This window comes from Eubalaena glacialis, chromosome 1, assembly GCF_028564815.1.
Source record: "Eubalaena glacialis isolate mEubGla1 chromosome 1, mEubGla1.1.hap2.+ XY, whole genome shotgun sequence".
Taxonomy (NCBI): Eukaryota; Metazoa; Chordata; class Mammalia; order Artiodactyla; family Balaenidae; genus Eubalaena; species Eubalaena glacialis.
In genome coordinates this window covers 6,453,228-6,470,307 of record NC_083716.1, presented here as the reverse complement: position 1 = coordinate 6,470,307, position 17,080 = coordinate 6,453,228, and the positions used below count along the sequence as shown (strand labels likewise).

Below are 17,080 nucleotides of genomic sequence, written 5' to 3'. Positions count from 1 at the left end.
GGTACCTGATTTCACCCAGAGTGAATGATCTAAGAGAGAGCAAGGTAGAAGCTGTAGTGTCTTTTATAGTCTAGCCTAGGATACCATACTCTGTCATTTGCATTATTGTCTTAATAACAGGTCAACCCTCTTCAATATGAGAGAGGACTACACAAGGGCACGAATAGCAGCAGGTGAGAATCATTGGGGGCCATCTTGGAGGCTGGATATCATAGAAATTATAAATTGTGTTATTCTTTTTAAAGGCTTTTATATTTTATGTTTATTTTCATATTTTTACATTTACATTTATATTTTATATTTATATTTTCTCCATTATGCATTTGTTTTCTATTTCATTGATTTCTGCTTATATCTTTATTTCCATCATTTAAATTTGCTGTTCCTTTTAAAAAGTTTTTTGATATAGATGCTTTCATCATTGCTTTTAGCCTTCTTTTTCAAATAAATGTGTTTAAGGCTGTGAATTTTCCTCTGAGCCCCAATTTAGCTGAATTCCACAAGTTTTCTTTTTTTGTAAAGTTGTATAGAAGTATGACATATGTATAAGAAAGTACACAATATTAAATCTCCAGGTTGATGAATTATCACAAAGTAAACACACTCAGTTACTAGCACCCAGATCAAGAAATGGGTTACCACTAGTTATTTTAAAGTCTGAGTCTCGTAGTATTGCAAACTGCTTTAAAGTTCATATCTGATCATATCAACACCTGAATCATTTATGAGGTTTGTTTCTCTTTTCTGTTTTTGCTCTTAGTTTTCAGTCATTTGTCATGTATCCTGGCATTCCTGGTAATTTTTGATTGAATGCTTGACATTCTTTTTGAAAAATCATAGAGGTTTTGGTAGACATTATCCATAGAGGATTTTATCTACTTTTGGTTGGCATTTAGGGTACAAATAAATCACTGTACTTTAGTTGAGGGCAGTCTATTTTCAGTTTGCCCTTATTCCTAGGATGTAGCCAGCCATTTCAGGGATGTTAGCTGAAAACCTGGGGTCTTCACTAGTGCCCTTCCTTTTCAGCAGGACTTATATTTCAATATTTGATCCCCAGCACCATGGTATTGCCAAAATCTCTGCTTGCCTATGGTCAGCAAACTCCTCAAGGAGGAGTTGCTGGGCTCATTTCTCTACGTCCCCTTTTCTCTAGGATCTTGGCCCCTTAAGCCTTGGTTGTTTTGGCAGTCTTCAGCTCCAGTGTTTCTGTGTGGCTGTTGAAGCTCTAGGATACCACTTTCTACTTGTCTTGCCCCAGCTGTGAATCAGCAGATTCCCCAAGGACCAATGTAAGGGAAATATATGGCCAACCTCAGTGCTTTTTTGCTCTCTGGGACCTTGGGCCCAAATCTTGTCCACATTTTTGGACCTTGATGCCTTTGTACAGCTGTTTTTTATATGTTATCCAGTTTTTGTGCTTTGTGGAATTATTAGTGTGATACCTGCTGGAAGCAGAAATTGGTAATTAAAATTTTAACAGAAGATCCTTAGACATTTAATTCAAAAGAATTAATCAGTTTTCAATATTTGTTTCATAGCCTTCTATTTTTCTAAGATCTGAAAACATATGTAAAAAATTTATTAATCCAGCAGCAATTCCTATCTTTTAATCATTAAATATGTAGTTCACAAGTGAAAAAATGAATAAATTTAATACATAATATCTGTGTCTTCCAGTTTGTGATCAAATAGCATAAGTCCTAGTTAATAAAGATAACTTGAAACTTCAGTAGATGATATTTTTTGTGCTAATTCCTCGAAGATTAAAAGAGACTTTTATAACTATTTTATGTACGTTTCATAGAAAGCACTTTTGATGGTTAAAAAATTATATATATCAAAAATAAAGTAAGGCCAAAGATGACTAATGGGATGGTTTCTCCGGGGGAAAGTAGTCTCTGCTATTTTTAATATTTTATCTGTTAATTTCATTTAGAATGTGTTCGGGATATTCCCTGAGTTGGCTAAATGTGTTACTTCAGCCTTTTTGTTTTTTTTTTTTAATTGGAGTACAGTTGCTTTACAATGATGTGTGAGTTTTTGCTGTACAGCAAAGTGAATCAGCCACATATACACATATATCCCCTCTTCCTTGGATTTTCTTCCTATTAGGGTCACCACTTCAGCCTTCTTGAATCTTCTCAGATGGTGGTGGTCTCTTCTCTCCTTCTCTGTTGACTGGCTTCCTCTCTACTCTGTGCATATTTTGTGATAAGGACACCACTAGCTCCCAACTATATATCATCAGTTTCAACTGCCCAAGGAGAGACTGAATTTTCTTTCTTAATTTGAATTGTAAAATCGAAGGGTAGGATTCTTACTAGACCAGCTGTATCGTGTGCCCACCCCATCATGAAGGATGGAGGGGAGGGATGTCCATGACAGCTCGTGCACAGGGAAGGCTGCAAGGATCTGGAATGCCAGGGCATCATCAGCCAAGGTGACTGTGCAAAACCACAGTGGTTCTCTACTGTGTCCAGTGGGTCATCTACTAGTTGCTGTGGTTCGTCAGAGGGAGGCCTGTTCCTCATTGATCATCTCCTCCAAAACTGTTACCATAGGTGCAGGAACTCACTCTTCATTGACTTACTTCTAAGATCCAGTCACAGAAGCAGGGACTTTTTTTTTTTTTAATGACTCAACTGCTTTACCTTGCTTAAGGTGACAAAGATGAGTACTGCTAAAAATCAAAGCATTATTGCTGTCAGGTCTTGCTGACCAGTAGAAAATCACCTCTTATTCTTTTATTCAGAGCACTTCAAACCTAAAGGTATTCAATATCCAAATCAAATTTATTAAAAAGTCTCTGTTCTTCCCATTTCTCAGAATAAAGTCATCATGACAGTGCTCTTTAGGAAATTCTCTGGGCTTGTACCTACTTTCTTGTCCTCCGAGGTGAGAGAGTCAAACTGAACTTTAAAAAATCTTTTATACAGATTATCATGATGAATTTAGTCAGGCACAATGAAATCTAAGACACAAAGTAGCCACAGTATTCTCACTTTTTGGTCTGTAAAGTGAAAATAACTTGTAGTTCAATTTACTATATAACCCTAAGAATGAGGCCGATCTAAGTATCATAACCGTGGCATCATAGCCTACAGCATGGGAAATGTTCACTTACGCCACAGCCTTCTTTGAGCAGGCACTCTCGATACAGTGCAGCTTTGTCTTCTTCACCATTAAAGACCAAATATGCCAAAGTTCAGGACAAAACTTCCTGCTTTAGTTCAGCAACTGTGTGATTCAAGTGAACTTCGAGTATTTGGAACATGTCAACTTCACAGAAGGTTGTGTATCACCTGTCCTGATGGGATAAATAATAAGGTCTGCATCCTGCCTTCCAAGGCTCAGGTACTTCATGGCAGTCTGTCTGGGGGTTAGTAGTGCCCCCCACTGTGAATTATGAGGTGGGATTTTCAGATCTTTAAAGGAATAACAATTGCTATTCAAGACGGGCATTATCCCATTTGTGTTCTATATCTACATGAATACGCAACTTGTCTTAACTTACGCTTCCTAATATTACAAATATGTATTGCATTTACACAGATACATAAATATGTACTTCTTATTTTGAAACTTTTCAGAGTTATAAAGTAGTTCAGAGTCATACAATGAATACTTTTATTCCCTTCACGGAGATTTGATTGTTTACATTTTGCCACACTGGATTTTTCTTTCCAACTCTCTCTCTCTCTTATTCTCATTCTCTCACTCTGCCTCTCCCCACCCCCACTCCCACTTCCTGTACACACACACACACACACACACACACACACCCTTTTGCTGAACCATCTGAAAGCAGTTGCACATATCACGATGCTTCAGTCCGGAACATGTCAGCACGATATTCCTAAAAACTAGGACATTCTCCTGTGTAGTCACGATACAATTAATACATCCTCCAAACTTAACGTTAATAATATCTAATATGTGCTCCCTATTCATATTTTCTCAGTTGCCTTAATAATGTCCTTTATGGCTGTCTTTTTTCCTTTTTCAAGTGACCAGGACCTAATCCAGGATTATACATTGCATTGAAGTGTCACATTCCTTTAGTCCTCTTTAATCTAGAACAGTCTCCAGTACTTTTTTTCTCTCATGACACTGACAGTTTTGAAGCGGCCAATTGTCTTTACAGAACGTTCCATGCTAGATTTGTCTGATTGTTGCCTCAAGACGTTTTAAGTCAGATACTTTCTCAAGGAATGTAACATTACACTGATGTGGTGTCCCTTCCATTGCCTCATATCGGGAGGCACATGATACCAGTTCTGTGTACTATTTTGATGCAATGTCCTTGCTGCAGCTGAAAAGGAAGAGACTAATTTTCTGGAAAGCAAGGGAATTACGAGTTGGGGAATCTCTGTTAAGAAGAGAAAAACTAGTTTCTCCAGGTTGTCAGGACTGTGCTACAAGAGCCGGTCAATTCTCATTGCTTAAGCCACAACTTGGTGCTTCCTACCATCGTAGGTACAGGGCATCAGGGCGGCAAGTAGCGTGGAAATGAAAGGCATGCCTGTCTTCTCTAAGAAATCTCCTCCTAGGGCTTCCCTGGTGGCACAGTGGTTAAGATCCCGCCTGCCAATGCAGGGGACACCAGTTCGAGCCCTGGTCTGGGAAGATCCCACATGCCGTGGAGGAACTAATCCCGTGTGCCACAACTACTGAGCCTGAACGCCTAGAGCCCATGCTCCGCAACAAGAGAAGCCACTGCAATGAGATGTCCGCGCACCACGACGAAGACCCAACGCAGCCAAAACATAAAAAATAAATAAATAAATTTATTTAAAAAAAAAATCTCCTCCTAGCGAAGGAGAGAACCTGACAAATATGAAATTATTTTCCAGTGGGGTAAGACAGTGTTTTTCAGCTTAGGTCCAGGGCATAGATATGAGCATGGCAAGAACAGTGAATCAGTGGCTTGTAATTGGGCCAGTGCCGCTCTCTGTATCTGTTTTTACTGCTTCCCAGTCTACACTTAGACTCTAATTAGGCCTGTCTCCTTGCTGCCTTGCACACTCACCACAGTCAGTCACCTTTTTATTCCTTCACCCAGTGCCCTGCCCTCCAGTGCTCTGCACTATCTCCACTGGTAGCCAGCCTCTAGGACGGCCCCCAGGACCTCTCCCCGCTCCAGTGTTCCCTCCCTGGTCCCCTGCCTCGTTGCGCCAAGGTTGGCCGGTGTGGCCAGTGGCTTGTGGCAGAAGTGCCGATGCCACTCCCTCCGTTAGGTTGTTTCTGCCTCGGGCTGATCTTCAGCCTCTCTCTCCCTCTTGCTTTTTCTTACTCTCTCTTTCCCACCACCTGCCAGCTGCCGTGGCGTGAACCCATTCATGCACCCTGTGGAATGGCTTACCTGGTAAGGAATAGAGGCCTCTGGCTGAGCCAGCGAGGACTGACTCCAGCAACTCAGCGAGCTCCCAGGCAGATTCTCCAGGCTCAGCTGAGCCTTGAGGTGAGGGCAGCCCTGTCTGACAACTTGACAGCAAACTCACGGAGGCTCCGAGCCGCGTGTACCCAGCTAAGCCATTCCCAAGTTCCTGACCCTCAAAAACTGTGAGATAATGGGTATTTGTTGTTCTGAGCCATTAAGTTTTGGGCTAATTTGTTATGCAGCCTTGGAATCAGATACCATCTTGTATCTGCTACTGTAACCCTGGGCTTTCTGATTCCAGGCTGCACTGATCTCTCCCATCTAGAGCTCCTTTTGCACTTGGCTTTCTTTTCATTTTTTCTAGAGTTTATTATTTTACTTTTGGGATAATTAATATAGTTAACAAGTTTCAAAAATCCAGTTATAGAAGAGTCCATAGTAAAGAGTCTCCTCATTCTGTAACACTGCCCGCCAGTTCCTGCCCTGAAGGCAACCACCATTGTTAGCTTCTGGTATATCATTCCAGAAATAGTTTAAATATTATAGATACAAGCAAATTATGTATACTATATTCCTCTCTCTGCTCTGTACTGTGATTTTTTTTCCACCTATTTTGGAGAGCTTTCTGTTTAGTCCATAATAAGTTGTTTTCATTTATTAAACAACTGCCTAGTGTTCTATTGTATGAATTTACCTAATTTATTTAACCAGTCCACTACAGATGGGCTATCAGTTTGTTTCTAGTCTTTTGCTATTGTGATAGGCAAAACGAAAGTTGTCTATATCCTAATCCCCCAAACCTGTGACTATGTTACCTCCCGTGGAAAACGGGGCTTTGCAGGTGTATTAAGTTAAGGATGGTAAAATAGGAAGATTAGCCTGTATTATCCAGGTGGGCCCAATGTAAGCAACCTCAAGGGTCCTTATAAGAGGGAAGGAGGAGCGTCAGAGGCTGGAGGATGTTGTGGGGATGGAAGTGGGTGTTGGAGCGATACCAGGTCAGGAACCACAGATGGTGGGAAGCCTCTAGAAGCTGGGAAAGGCTAGGAAATGGACTCTCTTCTAGAACCTCCAGAAAGAACAAGCCTTCGATTTTCGTTGGGCAAGACTCATTTTGTGCTTCTGACCTCCAAAACGGTAAGATAATACATTTGTCTTGTTTTAAGCTACTATGTTTGAGGGAATGGGTTACAGCAGCCCTAGGAAACCAGTACAGCTTTTGTTACCAACCACTGTAAAGAAAATTGTACTAAATAATGTTGTGCACCTGACGTTTTGCATTTGTGCTGGTATATTCGTAGAATAAATGTCTAGGTGTGGAATTGCCCCGTCAAAGGCAGTGTTAGTGTGATAATGTTCACATCCTCCATAGGGCTTAACGCTAATCTACATTTCCAACAGCAACATAGGTCTCTCCTTTTCCATACCCTCTACAACACGTGCGTTATCAAGCTTTTGGATTTTTACCATTCTGCTAGTGAAAAATTCTAATTTGCTAGAACGACATGCTTATTAACTTTTCCTCATCTGCCCAACACGTTTAGAATGTCCTTCAGAGTTAGGATTAGGTGCTTATTACTATTTTATCTTCCACTGTTTGCCTTTGTGTCCCTCCTACTACCTGACATAAAATGAGTTCTCCCCGTAGACTGGGAAAAGGAAATAAGTATCTAGAGACACTTATGTCTTGTAGAAGTCACACTTATGTGATGTAGAATCCATTTTCTCTCTCTCTCCATCCATCAAGTTCCATTTAGAAAACAAAATGTCTGTTTTGGACTAAAATATCTTAATGGCAGTCATTGATAAGTGAAACGTTAAGAAATGGTTGCCTGGCAACGTTGGATCTTTTTTGCCGTTTGATCGACATGGGGTGGGATCAACAAACACAGCTTGTGTATGGCCACACCCTGCCTCTGACTGCAGACCTTTCCCTCAAAGGTCAACACAATCCAGGCTCCTGGCCAGTCCTTGGCGATTGTTTGCACACCAGATAAAACCTGTTTGTTGCGCCCTGTTCAAGGACTAAGAGCTGCCCCAGAAACTGTAACTCAAGTGCTTTTCCAGTGAAGGAAACAAATGGAAACTTCTCCCACCTTCCTCCTCTTCTCTTGGGGCTGAGTTAAACTCCATTCCTCATGTTTTCTTCTTTATTTGCACTGCCGGCATCTTTAGAAAAAATTCTGTCTTCCAGCTTCCAGCATCTTTACTTACTTTTTTGAAATCTTGAAACTTAAGGGAAAGGAAAATCTATCTCTCTCTTAAAAACATTGGAGACTTAAGTTAGTTGCTTTTGTTTATAATGTAGCCTGGTTGGTTTGAAATTTAATAAAAAATGTTACAGTGAAAGTTCTGACCTGAGAAATCTCCTGGTTAATAACTTGAGCTGTTAGCTAAAATTTTTTTTATCCGTTTAATACGTAGTGTTCAGCTTCAATGTGAACCAATGTTAGAGTGTGGGTTTAGGATTTTCAAAACTTCCAAGAAATGACAAAACTGAGTGAATCAAATCACGGAAGGACAGAACAAAATCTGACAATGAGCCCAGTTATCAAATATTTTTGTTTCTTGAAAAGGAAAAAGGATACCAAACAGTGAAACCTTTCAAGAGAAACATGTACCTTCTGCCTCTTTGCTATTCTGAATTGGTAATTATTGACAGAAATACCCAACACATGATTTTAAAGGTAGACCGGTGATTCTCCATTTTTTTCCGATCATGCGTCCACATTTTCACTGGCTCTTATTCTGCCTGACACCTAAACTTGAGTCCTTCAGGGTCTGCCAGAAGGAGGGCACACCCATGAAACAGACACTGTCTGAAGGCCTGGCTCTCCAGGTGCTCCATTTACTAATCAGTTGTCAGATGGTAACTTGATTACAGGTAACTTAGTGTGAGTCAGGCTGATTTGCCACAGCTGTTTCTACTAAAGCTTTCTTATACTAGTCATTGCCACCACTACTGCCAAATGGCATCTGTTTTACGTTTGCGTTAATTTTAGATAAAAACAAATTGTGATAGTGCCAATAGCTCAGTAAGGCAGGGCAGCACGATGGCATTGGAGTCGGTCAAGCCTGGGTTACTGTTTACTGGCTGTGGGGTTTGGGACGTTTCCTGCTTCCGGTGTCTCAGGGGGATGATAAGCTGACCTTGCAAGGTTCCTGTGAAGGTTAAATGAGATAGTGTGTGAACTGTGTCCACCGTTGTGGTGCCTGGCTTGTTAATGATTATGCAGTTCACGCAAAAACACTGGACAAACTATGAAACAAGGTTTGGAAGAAAACAATGTAAACCCAGACTGATCAGACAAATGAAAGGCTGTCTAAGAACCAGCAAAAAAGGGAGCTCCTGGGCTGAGTAGGGGCAGATCCATCATGGGGTATCTTTACCTGAAGTCAACTCTTATTATAATTGTTCAAATATTTTCTGTCAATTTAGCTACCATTAGAATGATTATTTCTGAACTCCCTAATACCCATGACAGTATGGGACACTACTCTTTTTCCCTCAGGAAAACAACTTCCTATGGATAGTTTCCTCCCTCCCCCAACAGACTATGTAACAGTCATTTTCTGAGATGTCACATTCTAAATTTGCATTACTTTATCTTCATTTTCTAAAGCTTCTTTATGCATCACGTTTTATATTTTAAAAAAATCTGAGTAGTCTCTTTATGTGATAAGTTGCTCACTCATCCTCAGCTAGACTGTAAGCCCCGTGAGGACAGGACCCAGGCCTGCCTGTTCACATGTGTCACCCCCATGTTCACAAGGCAGTTACCAGGTAGGCACTCAAGTATTGGTTGAATAAGAAAATGGAAGACCTGAAAATGTGGGCAGCATTGAAACCCGAAGATAGAGAAACATCATAGAGAGATGGGCTAAGAAAGGTTTACTTAAGGCTGTGTTTCTTAACCATTTTCACTATCCCCTAAGGAAAAAAAATTCTCCCTAAGAAGAGAAATTAAATACTAAGGAACAAGATGTTTTCATTTAAGGTTGAGCTTTGACAGGCCACAACCATGGTGCTGTCCAAGACCCTCCTCTCCCCTCCCCACCAAGAACAGATTTGGGGGATCAGTGGGAAGTGCGTGGTGATCTGAGGCCTGGTCTCTGTCTCTGTGGGCTCACTCCCACTTCCTGAAGGTTCGGGTCACTGTGGGAGGGCGGGAGGTAGTGGTGGTGGTCAGAAGTGTGGTCTGTGGCTCCTGGGTTGGGCTGGGCGTGGAGGTGAAAGGGGAGAGCGCTTCTGGCAATGACCTCGCCTCCACTCAGAGGGAGGCTTGCTGAGAGGGAGCCAGGAAGACAGGAAGCTGCTGGAAAATCCCTGGGCCGGAATGGCCGAGGCTAGCAGAGCCAGTCGTCCCAGGCTGGGAGGTTAGTGAGCGATGTGTGTTATAACCCACTGCAGCTCTCACTTCAGTGTGTCCTTAAGGGGGGGGGGGTCCTGTTAAAACCCAGTGCTTCTCATGTGGGGCCCAACTGTCTGCATTTCTAACAGAGCATCCCAGGGGGTGCCCAGGCTGCTCTTCCACAGGCCGTGTTTTGAGTAACATGGAATTAACTCACCCACAGATGTTGCTTATATTAGTTAAAGGATAATTTTGCAAAACACTAAAATTATGACTCTCATATAGATATAAATATACACGTTAAATATTTAATTTATTAATGAAATAAGCAGTAAGATGTTATAACCAATGCAAAGGGGATCCAAAGGGGATCCAAAGGGCAGGCACATCTGTGATCAGAAATATTGAAATATTGAAAATGATGCCCAAGTGGCTGTGCCCTGTGGAGGGAGGGAGGGTTGCTACTCCATGGGATAGTTCATTTGCATATCCGTAGACCAGAATCCTTTGCATTGCCATCTGTTCTTTTCAACTTAACCCGTAAAACAGGTGAAAGGCAATGCAAGGCTAAACTGGAAAAGCCAAAAGGGTGTCATCTGAGCAATGTGTAGTTTTCCCGTTGAAGCACAGATCTTCCCCTATAATTTGTAATTGATTGGCATTTTCAAATTTTGGATTGCTCTGTGTATTGACTGGACAGATTGTATTAACTGTTTGTGATTAGCAGTTTGTTTCTTTCCTCATTTTGCTCCTCTGGGTAGTATGGAAAAGTAAAGAGCTCTTAAATAGGATTTCCATCAACAGAAAGTAGGAGGTATTAGTATTCCCTGCGGATAGGCTTATGAAGATACTCTAACAAGAGAACCTTCGTGAGCCTGGGACAAACTGTCTTGATTGCTTAATCTGTATTTTTGGCATTAAAAAAAAATCTAGTTACAACACTTGCCATTTGCATTATTTATAACAGCTAAAAGATGGAGGCAACCCAAGTGTCCATTGACAGATGAGCAGGTAAAATACTATTCAGCCTTTAAAAGGCAGGGAATTCTGACACATGCTACCACTTTTTGTATTTTTTTAAAAAAAGTTATTGAAGTATAGTTGATCTACAATGTTGTGTTAATTTCTGCTGTACAGCAAAGTGATTTCGTTATGCATATACATACATTCTTTTTCATATTCTTTTCTGTTCTGGTTCATCCCAGGATACTGAATACAGTTCCCTGTGCTCTGCAGTAGGACCTTGTTGTTTATGCAGACACACACTACAGCTTGACAGCATTATGCCAAGTGGATGAGCCGGTCACAAAAGGACACATACTGTAGGATTCCACAGTCAAATGACAAAAATAAATCAGCTTAGTATGAGTCTGATGTCCTTTATTCAAAGCGAAAGCAATCCATGGATTTGGGGGTGCAGCGCCTCACAAGCAGTGGAGCGCTCTTCCCCAGGGATGTTGGGCAAGAGCAAGTTTTACGGAGTTGGAAGCAGTAACGTGGAGACAGGGCATGGTTGGCTGGGGGTGCATCTCTGACCTTATTTAGAAATACCAGGCAATGAAGAAATCAGTTATAGAGCCTAGAGCTGGATTGGCTAACTGGATACACTATGTTTCCGGTCAAGTGGAACATTTACAGGAACACGAAAGTTCATTTTGCTGACCTGGAACCCTGGCAGGAGTGGCTCCATTTTGGGCCTAGAAATTTATTTCCACACCTCTTACCTGGAGTAGTTAAATTCATAGAGACAAGGTAGAGTAGTGGTTGCCAGCAGCTACGGCAGGGGTAATGGCGAATTTAATGGATGGGTACAGGGTTTCAGTTTAAGGTGATACAAAGTTCTGGAGATGGGCAGTGCTGATGGTTGTACCACAGTGTGAATGTCCTTAGTGCTACTAAATTGTCCACATAAAAATGGTTTAAATGGTAAACATTGTCATATGCGTTTTTTACCGGAATAAAAAGATCCTTAAATATCTGCCATTTAAACACCAACTAAATGCTACGTGCTTCATATACATTTCCATTGATTCTAAAAACTGCCTTGCATAGTAAATATCATTCCCAGTTCACAGATGAGGGAAATGACCCTCAGAGACTAGTTATATATCCAGGGTCTCATAACTGGTGTGACTTAGGCCTTGGTAATGTTAAATCACATACTTTTTCTACCCTACCACACTCATCTCCAGATAGCTGGAGAAATTTCAGTGGATAATCCCAAAAATAACTAATAGAATTGAAAATGTAACAATAAAGAAACAAAAGTATATTGTTTGAATAGAGACCAGCTAAAGATGGCTGGGACCGGTTTAAGTCTACATATCATTGAAAAGTAAATCAATAGGAAAAGGAAAGAATTTTCAAGTCTTTGAGATGAAAGAGAAGTCATGAGAATTGCATAAATTTAAATCCTAGTTCACTGAAGAGAGCTAGGAGTTAGCTACTCTTTGTCATGGAATGTTGATTAAGGAGCTAACTTTCTATCATGGACATAGGGAATTGTTTAATGTCAAATATAAACAAATGCTGCAAAACACTGGAGGCAAGAATACTGCTTTGATTCTCCTGTGCCTGGCCTGGGAGACCTTGAGGAATGAGGGAAGGAATCATGCCTTAGCTTTCGATTCACATGAAGCAGTTAAGACGAGCCAGCCCCTCAAGCTAATGGTGGCTGCAGCTACTCCACTGTGGGACTTGTGAACCATGACATTTAGGTCAATTCTCTGTGGGATACGAGAGATATGAAGTGGGTCAAAGGTGTGCAAACCCAGCTGAACCTCGCTGACCTTAGCTGGTGGAGGTTCTGTTTTTCTGGCTGGGATTCTGCTGGGCCATTTAGTGCCTTCCTTCCTCCTTCTGTGACCCTGGGTCCATCATCTGCCCACAGCTGCTGTAGACTGCTTACCCTGCGTGTGTGATGAAATGCTCTGAGGTTGGCCATAAACCTTCAAGTGAGTTTTTCCACTGAATTTGATTATTTTCTGGTTTCTTCTTTCTTACCTGACTTTTTAACCAACCACAAAGCTGTTATGGTTTTACTTTCTTAATTGTATGAATTCTCTTGGGGCTGCTTATTCTTGATTCCTTACTTCACTACCCAGTGAGTATATGACTTACTTGTTCCTGCCTATACTGCTTCTGGAGTTCTTTTTTTAAGTACTGTGACTTTTCACAAGAAGAATATAGATCTTGCTATTGCTACAATCAGTATTATTTCCTTTCAGTTCAGATGACACTGAGACCATGTCAAATAATACAGGGGAAGAATATGGACTTAGGAGATATCTACTGCCTCTTATGCCATCTGTGCCTGGGCTTTTAAACATTTTATTATTTTCAGCTTCATTTGTTTTTCTCATTGCTGAAGAGCATTGTCAAACATAAAATGGAATTTCATAGTACACCGAAGAAACATGATATAGAATGCAGAAGAAATCGGCCATCATTTGGCCTATACATTTTGCTTTTTATTTTTCTGGATTTAAGATAGAGACCAAACCTTGCAATCTCTGGTTTGAGTCTTTCAGAACTGTGATGGTACATTTAGCTCAGTTTGAGATGTGACATTGGACTAAGTGTTTCCTTATAGCCATCTTCTTAAGGTGTCCAAATGAATTGATACTGCTCATCACAATTCACTAGATTTCTTAAGTAGGAAATTTAGGGAAGTTTTTCTCTTCCAGTGAAAATGTTTTTCTTAAAGCTTCTTCTAATAAAAAGAGAATTTTCTGTCTCTTGGTGTAGTCCTAGTAATAAGTGCAAACCCTCTGGAATGATCGTTTTTCGGCAGAAGGCCATGTAAACGTGCTATGTCTCTATGTGATTTATGGAAAGGGCTGCCAAACATGGTTAAAACGGTGATCATAAGTAGGGAATGTGTCAGAGTTTGGGCTCGGCCACTGTGGGTGCTGTCGGCCCAGAGCAAGCACTGGGAAACCGATAGGCCAGCGGGGCTGGGAATTTACAGCAATGGTTTTGCAGCTTGGTGGCCAGAACTCAGATCCATCAGTAGGCCAATACTTCATGATGTTAGGTGAGGCTTTTTGGTTAGGGTTTCTTTTTTTAAAAAGAGGCTTAATATGGGTTTATATCCATTTATAGAACAAACTTGGAATAGTTATAAATGCCTCCTATTGTTCTTTTGTGGTGTCACATACTGACTTTGCTGACCATCTGATTATTTCATTCATTAATATGAAAACATTTGTGTCTACACCCTGCTTCCTCTCCCTTGACCTTGGCCGCTCTTGGCCTTTTGCACTTAAGTAGAAATTTTGATGAAACTAGGGATTTCCATTGGGATTAAGTGGATAGGTCATTCTGGCGAGAACTTTATAGTATCGAATCTTTTAATCCATGAATTTATTGCACCATTTTTTATGTCTTTGCTTCTAAAATCATGTGATCGTTCTCTATGAAGGTCTACATGTTTTGTAGATTTGTTACTAAGTTCATTGCTTTTTTGGTGTTTTGTAAATTATATAATGAAATATAATTTTGAATTGTTGGTTGTATGACTAGCTAACTTGCTATATTTATCTATAGAATTTTTAAGATTGTCAATGTACATAATCACATTATCTATAAATGAGTTTTTTCCCCTTCATTGGCAGTTCTTTTGCTTTTTATTTATTTTCCTTATTGCACTGACTAGGACCCACAGTAAAATGTTGACCAGCGGTGCTGACAGTGGTCATCTTTGTCTTTTCAATTTCAGAGAATACTTTCAGTGTTTCATATCAAGAATGGTATCTGTTATTTTTGATCTCCTTTATCAGAATAAGGGAGTTCCCTTCTATTCCTAATTTGCTTAGTACTTTTTAAAATCATGGAATGGGTTTTGAATTTTAACAAGTACTTTTTATGCATCTGAGATCATTTTTTTCCTCCTTTAATCTACTGATGTGTTGATTATCTTAATTATTTTTCCGTGTTAAAATCAATCAAGCATTCTAGTATGAACAAAACATATCATCCTTTTTATATATTGTTCACTTTAGTTTGCAAAGACATCTTTAAACTTTGTTTTCAAATTTACATACAGTACATGTTATCCTATTTGGTGTATTGCTCTATGATGTTGCCAATTTTGTGTGAACATAGGTTTCCATTTCACTTGGGTAAGTACCTAGGAGTAGGATTGCTGGATCACATTGTCAGTATATGCTTGACTTCATCAGAAACTGCCAGATTGTTTTCTGAAGTGGCTGTACCATTTCAGTTTCTTTAAGGATACAGGAGTATTCAAGCAATCTATTCTTCAGTTTGGTAGTGTAGGTGAGGCAATACTTCATGTGTTCCATCTTAAGTTTCCAGCTGGGGCTCTTTAACAGAGAGATTAACAAAAGAAAGTTTATTAACTTGCACAGTGTACATCACACAGAAAAAACTTCAATGAAAAGTAACTCTAAGTGGTGGCTTTGAATTCTGGCTTACATAGCATCTTCAACAAAGAGCAGTACCTTTGTAGAGAAATGACAAGAGAAAGGAAAGCAGTTTTCAGCCTCCAAGGGCAGCAAATTATGGTAAGGCAAATACATGAAAGGAAAACTTAACAGAGTAAGTTTTATCTGTAGATGCCTCTGGTGCCATCTCTGGCTGTTAAGTCTCTCTCCAGTAAAAGAACTTATATCCTGCCTTTAGGCAGAAATGGGGGAGGTTAGAGAGCTTTTCCTGTCTATGCTGCTGTTTAATTGCGTTCAGCTGGAAAATAATTTTTATGTCAGAGGCACATTTTGAGGTGACACTTGTGGTTTCCTTCAGTAATTTGCCTTTCAAGCGGTTGATCTATATTATCTAATTTGTAGAATGTATAAACAAAATGTATTTTATTTTAGTATCCCTTATTAACTTCCCTAATATCTGTAGGGTCTGTAGTGATGCTCCCTTTTTCATTCCTGGTGTTGATTATTTGTGTTTGCCCCTTTTTTTCTTGCAGTCTGACTAGAAGTTTATCAACTTTTGATTTTTTTTTTTCTTTCTTCAAAGAACAAGGTTTGGGTTTCATTGATTTTTTTTTTTTCTCTATTGACTTTTCTGTTTTAAATTTTATTAATTTAGTCTCTTTATGTTTAATTTTCCTACTGCTTGGTTTAGATTAATTCTGCTCTTCATCTATTTTCTTAAAGTAGATTTTAGATAATTGACCTGATATTTTTCTTTTCCGATGTAATAATTCAGTGCTATAAATTTCCCTCTAAGGAGAAATTTGGATAAGTTGATGTTTATTCAGTTAAATATTTTCTAATTTTCCTTGAGACTTCCTCTTTGACCCATGGATCATTTAAAGTATACTGTTTAATTTCCACATATTTGGTAGTGTTCCAGAAATGTTTTTACTGATTTCTAGTTTAATTCTCTTACTAGAGGACATACTTTATTTGATTTCAATTCTTTAACTTTGTTAAGGTTTGCTTTATGACCCAGAATATAGCCTATTGAACCCTGGTATACTAATCATTCTTCAAGTTTTGACTTCTTTTCCCAATCTGCCTGCTATTTACCTTTCAGAATCCCCAGGTCATTGTTTATATTTTGTCCAGAGTTTTTCTTTTAATCAGTGGGAATGACAGGCTATATAACACCCATACTACATCTTGGGTAGCACCACAGATTGTCAATACATTAAAAAATTTTTTTGATCCACATTGAATACTATCGGCCGATAAATATCTTTTCTCGCAATTGCCTTGTTGGGTTTTGGTATCAAGGTTATTTTAATTTTAATCCCATAAAGCAAATTGGAGTGTTTTTCTATTCTTTGAAAGAGTTTGTGTTGGACATTTTTTTTTAAACTTGTATGTTTTGTGGGAAATTTTGGTGAAGCCACCGGGGCCTGGAAATTTCTTTAAAGGAAGATTTTTTTGACTACTGATGCAACATATTTAATATGATAAGATTTCTCATCCTATTTTTGAGTCAGTTTTGATGTTGCTTTTTACTAGATATTTGTTTTCCATATATACATTAAAGTCTATTGGCTTAAAGTTATTTGTAATCGCAACTTATCTTTTCAAAGTCTTCAGATCTATAGTGCAAGCCTTTTTTAATGCTGTATATTTATTTTTCTACTGCTTTTTCCCCTAATAACCCTTGCTAAAGGTTTGTGAATTTTATTATGCTTTGTAAAGAACCAGGTTTTAGCTTGGTTGATTCTATTGTGTGGGTGTATGTGTGGGGTTTTGTGTGTTTGTATTTTATTCACTTCTATTATGTCTTCCCTGTTTGAGTTTATCTTGTTCTATTTCTAATTTGTTGACCAATGCTTAGTTTATAGATTTTTGCTTAAAGTTCCTTTTCTAATACTCATATTTAAGATTATAAATTTTCCTTTAAGAATGGA

General features: G+C 39.4%; 1 protein-coding gene across 1 annotated transcript in view; it reads left to right on the top strand.

The window, feature by feature from the left end:
• Positions 1 to 17,080, top strand: part of FANK1 (fibronectin type III and ankyrin repeat domains 1) — a 134,707-nt gene that overhangs the window by 12,155 nt on the left and 105,472 nt on the right. The gene's annotated exons all lie outside the window — the stretch shown is intronic.